Source organism: Felis catus, chromosome E1 (assembly GCF_018350175.1).
Source record: "Felis catus isolate Fca126 chromosome E1, F.catus_Fca126_mat1.0, whole genome shotgun sequence".
Taxonomy (NCBI): domain Eukaryota; kingdom Metazoa; phylum Chordata; class Mammalia; order Carnivora; family Felidae; genus Felis; species Felis catus.
Genome location: NC_058381.1, coordinates 42,288,855 through 42,296,128, shown reverse-complemented (window position 1 = coordinate 42,296,128; position 7,274 = coordinate 42,288,855).

Sequence of the window (7,274 nt, the reverse complement as noted above, 5' to 3'; positions counted from 1 at the left end):
TATCCCCCAGTACCTGACAGTCTTCAATGCCTGGTAGCTTCTCTCCTCTGCACCCCCCCCACCCCCGCTTGTTCCCCCTATCACCTATACACCGCCACTCCCAGCCTTCAGCCGTCAGTCATCTTCTCTTGCACTGAACCCCCTACCTGACGCTTCTGACTTGGACAATGGGTCCCATGGTAGTGTCCCTTACTGGGTCGGAAAATACTATCCAAAGCCTTAAAAATGTGTAGACCCTTTGACAAAACAACTCCACTTCTAAGAATTTATCCTAATTGAAGGGCGCTTGGGTGGCTCTGTTGGTGAAGCGTGGGACCCTTGATTTCAGCTCTGGGCTGACAGCGAGAAGCCTGTTTGGGATTCCCTCTTTCTGCCTCTCTCTCTGTCCCTCCCCTGCTCACACTCTGTCTCTCCCAAAATAAATTTTAGAAACTTAAAAAAAAAAAAAAGAATCTGTGGCTTTATACAGGAGAAAAATCGATTTATTAAATGTTTTAAAAAGCAATTTGTGGGCACAGTCCTGGGAATTAATTGTAAGTGGGTACTTATTGGGGTGATGACAATGTTTTAAAGCTGGATTTTTGTGATGGTTGTACAACGTGGTAAATTTACTAACAAATATTGACTAACAAATATTGACTTGTACACCGAACATGGGTGACTGTTATGTTATGCAAATTGTACTTAAAAGTGCTTAAAAACTCCTGATAAAAGCCATTTCCTGGGCTGTCTGCCATTAAGGTCAGTCTTCCAAGGGGATCTGGGGCGTGGATGCCAGATAAAATAAAGGACACCCACTTAAATTTGAATCTCAGATAAGGAATAATCTTTTAATATAAGTATAAAAATAAATAAGTTTTAAAAAGTTATGAACTTAATATAATAAGTATACAAAATTATTCTTTCTTTATCTGAAATTCAAATATAACTGGGCATCCTGTATGTATTTTTATTTGCTAATTCTGGCTACCCTCGCCTGGAGTCCTTGCTCCTGCAGGTTTCCTGGAGCAGGGAAACAGACTTGGGGGAGGATAGCTGGGCTTGCACCCCCACCCATCCCCAGGGCAATTCCATAAAGCCTGGGAGTGTGAAATGGGGAGCTCAGGAGCCAGAAACAGCAAGGTGAGAGAGGGTGGGGAAGGAGTCATTTCCGGTGAGGAAGGTGAGTACCTTGCCCAGGGAATGGGAGTGGCCAGTAGCCTATCAACCACCTCAGAACCCTGGAGTGGTAACACCGAGGTTGGGGGGGGGGGGTACCTGGAGCCTAGCCGGCCAGCCTTTCACACAAGTACTGGGTGTCAGGCCTCAAGGACGCAGTGAGGAGGATGTTGTCCATCTTTCGAGGTGATAAAACAGATTCGAAGAGTTTTAACTACGTTTCCAAGTTCATGGCTAGGAAGTGGCCAACTGGGTCTTTATACTCCGTCCTTGGGGTGGAATCCAGTGGTTAAAACAAGCAAGCTCTGGGCTCCACTAACCTGGGCAATAGCTGCACCCAGAATAGCCTTTGTTTTTACTTTATTTTATTTTTTTAAGTTTATTTATTTATTTTTAGAGAGAGAGCACGAGCAAGCGAGGGAGGGGCAGAGAGAGGGAGAGACAGAATCCCAGCACTGTCCGTGCAGGCCAAGCAGGCTCCCTACTGTCAGATCACGCATGACCTGAGCCAAGATCAAGTGAGATCATGACCTGAGTGATCATGACCTGAGTGAGATGATCTGAGCCAAGATCAAGACCCAGACGTTTAACCAACTGAGCTACCCAGGCGCCCCAGAATAGTCTTTGTTTTTAAACAAATGCCTAGCTTGTCGTAGGAGCCATGACGCTAGCTTTCCCCAGGCATGGCCGTTGCTGAGTGTAGAGACAGGGGTCTGGGCCAGGAAGGCATCTTCACTTACTGGGTTTGTGGCTTTTGGCAGGTTTGTTAAGTCTCTTGAACTTCATCTTTTTTTTTTTTTTTTTTTTTTTTTTTTAGATAGAGAGCAGGCAAGAGTGAGAGAGACTCTTAAGCGGGCTCCACGCTCAGCATGGAGCCCGATGCGGGGCTTGATCCCAGGAGCCTTGGGATCATGCCCTGAACCGAAACCAAGAGTCGGATGCTCAACCAACTTAGCCACTCAGGCGCCCCTCCTGAACCTTACCTTAAAAGGGAGCTAATAACAATCACACCCACCTATGGGTCAGAGGATGACACCGAATGGTACAGGGAAAGTCTGTTGTCTGCTGCTCTGTCTGCCAGGCAGGATGGACGTGCCAGAGACCCTACTGCTTAAGGATGATGGAATGTGCCTTCCAGACATAAGAATCAAGGATTTCCTGCGGAGGTCCTGGGTCCTCAAGGAGTTTCCTGGAGAAAGATGACAGAGCTGTCTCTGCCCGTTTGGGGAAGACCCCCTCAAAGCTGGGGAGACCTCACCTGGTGCTGTACCCAGAGAGCCTGGGTTGTGCCCTGGCCTGCCACATACTGGTTGCTCAACCTCCCCGGTCCTCCTCTCCTTGTCTAGAAGATGGAGTTCATAATATCGACCTTGTAGAGTTGTGAGAACGAGAACATAGGAGACAAGGCCCTTCAAAAAGGAAGTCGCTCGACAAATATTTACAAAAAGGGGGGGCGAAACGTATGTCACCTGAAGACTGTTTGCTGGAGGGAAGGCAATTAGGCCGGGTTTTGAGTGGTGATAGTCCTTGCCCCTCCACGTAGCATGTAAGTCCATGTCTTGTTCTCTTTTGTTTTATGACCTTTGGGCCAAGAGGGTCTTCCAGAATTAGAGGGTCCAACCCTCCAATCACAGAGGGGAAACTGAGGCTCAGAGAGAGCAGATGATTTGCGTGAGCTTCTAGGCCAACCTGACCTATGTCTCCCAGACTCCCTCCTTCCCCACTGTTCCATCTTGTTTTCTGGGGCTCTGTTGTTTCCAAAGGATCATAAAGTTCTGAGAGGGCAGGCACATTTGCATACTCTGTTCCCTCCCAAACACCCATGCTCTGCCCAGAGAAGAGCTTCTGGAGGAACCTGCGGACATGTGGGATGTGACTGACCACAGCTGTCGCTTCCAGTCTTGTGTTCATGTGGCCTCGACTCTTGAGCAGGCAGAGAGGAGCCCTGTATAGTCCAGGAAATCCCGGGCCTCATTTCCAGGTCCCAGCAGGGACGTGGGGGAGAGGATAGGCTTCCTTTTCAGCCATCCCCCTGGACCTCCTGCTCTTCTTGCTGTTAGAGGGGTAAGAAGGTTCTGTGTGAACCGCTCCAGGCTCCTGGGGGGATCTGGGCTAAGAAGCATTGTCTTCTGTGCTAGGCCTTCTGGTCACCTGCTGTCCCTTAGCAGGTACCTACCTGGCTGCTGTGGGAGGCTCTTGGTAGATGTAACCAGAGGACTGGCAGAGAAGCTGCTCTCTCCACCCCCCCCCCACTCTTTTTAAGTTTATTTATTTTGAGAGAGAGAGAGAGAGAGGCAGAGAGAGAATCCCAAGCAGGCTCTGTGCTGTGAGCACAGAGCCCGACACAGAACTTGATCTCACAAACCATGAGATCATGACCTGAGCAGAGATCAAGAGTCAAACGCTTAACCCACTGAGCCACCCAGGCGCCCCTCTGCTCATTCTCTTTGTGTGTGTGTGTGTGTGTGTGTGTGTGTGTGTGTGTGTGTGAATGCACCATGACAAATTGTGGTAGCTGCACCCAGAGCAGTCTATTTTTTTTTAATGTTTATTCATTTTTGAGAGGGGTTAGCGGCAGAAAGGGAGGACAGAGGATCTGAAGTGGACTCTGTGCTGACAGGAGAGAGCCCAATGCCAGGCTTGAACTCATGAGCCACGAGATCATGATCTGAGCTGAAGTTGGACGATTGACCGAGCCACCCACGCGCCCCCAGAACAGTCTATTTTAAGCAAATTCATGGGGCCTGAGTGGCTCAGTCAGCTAAGTGTCTGACTCTTGATTTCGGCTCAGGTCATGATCTTGTGGTTTTGTGAGTTTGAGTCCCACGTCAGCCTCTGCATGCTGACCATGCCGAGTCTGCTTGGGATTCTCCCTCTCTCCCTCTCTCTCTGCCCTTCACCCACTCACGCTGTCTCTGTCTCTCTCACAATAAATAAATAAGCTTAAAAAAACAACAACAACAAATTCATACCTTAATCTATGAGCCATGATGCTGGCTGGCTTTCCCCAGGCTTGGTCATTACTGAGTATGGAGACAGGGACCTGCTCCTGATCTCTGGTCCAGAAAGGCAGGAGCTGGGTGGCGTAGGAAGGGACAGAAAGTGTTGAGGGCCAGGTAACACTCAAGTGAATGACTGAGGCTCTCACCTCCAGCCAGGCCTTCTTGGTTTTGGTTTTGTTTTTGTGAGCTACAACTGTAGAATTGTTGGCTCGCAGAGCTGGAAAAATCCTCGGAAGTTAGCCATCCAATCATACCATTTGACCGATGAGGAAACTGGCAGAGGAATGGCAGCTTGCCAGGCACCTGTCACTCTTCCCCCAAAACATCTCAGTCAAGATGACTCTTCCTGGATGCTGGCTTGAAAGCAGTTCCCTTCAGCCCTAAGCCCAGAGAAGAGGGCCCTAGGGGAGAGGAAGGAAGGGCAGGAAGATGGAACTCCTTTTCCATCCTTCCTTCTCAACTTCACCTTGTTGGACCATCCAGAAAAGTCTCTAGCTGGAAGGAAGGGAATCCAGTCCAACCCTCTAATCCTACAGATACACAAGCAGAGGCCCAGAGAGAGGAAGGGACTTATTCAGGGTCACACAGAGCGACCTGAGCCAAACTCAGGCATCCTGGGGGCAGTTTTCATTATATTCTGCACAACTCAGTCCTCAGTGACGCCTTCGCTTTGTGCCTCAGGGCACATGAATTGTTTGCCCTGAAATAAACTCTTCTGCCCCTAGAACACATTGTAAACAGCCCAAGGGCAGGACTTAAAGCATCTCAGGGAATGAAGGTCCAGCCCAAACTTTGAAGTCCAGCTTTATGCTGGATGTGGTCACATCTGCCATCACATCTAATTTGGAATTCACAGAATGTCAGAACTGAAAGAGACCTTAGAGAACAGAAGTCCAAGTCCTGTTTCCCAGATAAGGACACGAAGGTCCAGAGGGAAAATGACTCATCCAACAACACACCGGGATAGAGCTGATCGTAGGACCCAGATTGTCTCACTTCCTGTCCTGTTTTCTTATTTTTTTTGTGCAGTCCCCACAGTACCTTGCACTGTGTTAGCCTCATAACCTTTCAATATGCTCAATAAGTTCTTGCTGGGTGGAATAGAAACAAGGTGCCTTATGTACAAATCACCCTTGGTAATTGACAAAAGACTTAAAGAATGTACATTTCCTTTGATAAATATCTAGTAAATATCTATTGCTTGGGCTTATCAGCTCACTTTTCCCTTGTTCTATATTATTTTCTGCCGGAGGCTATATTTAGGCACAATTGGACTATTTCCACCCCAGGCACTCTTTGGAGGCCAGCAAGACCACTTAAGTGCTCCTCCACCATAGACTGGAACTGACCAGAGCCTCTGGAATCCTGTCTGTGGATCTGAGGATTTCTACTGCATAAGAAATTCCGGGTGAGAGTTTGGAAGTAAGGGTGCCCTGTCTGTTCCCCAGGAATGCTAACCTTATCTTTTTAAATTTGTATTATTATTTTTTTTAATTTATTTTTAAATAATCCCAACACGCAACATGGGGCTTGAACTCACAACCCTGAGATCAAAAGTCATCTGCTTTACTGACTGAGCGGCCGACCAGGTGCCCCTAGGTTATGCTAACTTTGGAGGGCCTAGGCCCGGGTGAGCCAGAGGGGTGTGGCAGCAACGGGTGCTATCAGTTCAGGAGTGTCCACTGATCAGGGAGGAAGCTTGTTCTGTCTCCTGGTCCAGGTACTGGCCAGGGCATTTCTCATGATTCCAAATGGGAGTTGCAACTCCCATAGTCCTTAGCAACGTTGTTCACCATCCTTATTCTTCTCCCCTGATGCTTCTGCTTAAAGTCCAGTAGCGCTGCCAACCTGTCAGGCTAATAGGTTAAATGTCCAGCTCTCCTCCAAGATTGATTTCCTTCCTACCAAGGGGCCAAATTCACTATTGGATCCCAGGGACAGAAGTTCCCTAATCATCTACTAGGTTCTATCTGCAGGCTCCTTCTACATTGGGAAACTGAGGCAGCATTTGAGACAGACCCCTGATCCCTGTTTCCATGGTGAATGGTCTTAGCAAGGGCCTACTCTAGGGACTCATAACAAAAGACAGTTTTATTTTCTGTGAGGAACTCTAAGTTCCTTAAAGGCAGATTCATTTCTGTATCCCCAGCACCTACCACAGGTACTCAAAAACATAATGTAGAGTGAGTGCAGGATTATTTAACCCCCGCTTACCTGAGAAGGGGAAATCTGAGGGCTCCTCAGGGCGCCTCATGGTGAATTCTTATAACCCCTGGGGTATTTGGCCCCTGGGGAACCGAGGTGATAATCTCAGGGGCATCTGGAGGAGACACCTAGAGTGCTGGGAGCCCAGCCCCTTCGGGCCCTGTCCCTTGTATTTGGGAGACAGAGGGACCTGAGTTTGAATCCCAGTTCTTGCCTGCGTGAACCCTGTGACGTTGGGCGAGTCAGCTCAGCTTTGCTGCGCCTCAGTCCCCTCGTCTCTGGAATGGGAAGGGCCTAGCCAAGGTGCTCTGTGACAGTTATTGACATCTATCATCCCACATGGGGAGATTCTTTCCCCGTGTTCTGAGATCTTGAGAGAAGAAATTCTAGAGTCTTCAGTATCCCGAGGCCTTGACTGAGTACCTGCTATGTGCAGGGTGAAGTGCTAGGTACTGGGAAAGCACAAAGAAATAGGATCTTATCGCTTTTCTCAAGTGGCTTATACTCTTTTTGGGTAGGCAAAACATGCACTGGGAAAGCAAAATCCCAACCCAATCCAACCCAACCCAACCGCCCTAGAGATAACATAAGGTTGATCAAGAGTAACAGCAATTGGGTGGCACCATCTTTATGGGGTGGGGGCAAGAGGATCCCTGTCTTGGAGCGACAGGGGATGACCTAGGCGGGGGGGGGGGGGGGTGGTCTTTCTGCCTAGAGTCCATTGTCTAGTCAGAATGTGCTTCCTTTGGCTTAATGTTTTTTTTTTTTTTTTTTTTTTGTAACATTTATTGATTGAGAGATCGAGTGGGGGAGGGGAGAGCGAGGGGGAGACACAGAATCCGAAGCAGGCTTCGTGCTCCGAGCTGTCAGCGCAGAGCCTGATGTGGGGCTCGAACTCACGGAGTGCAA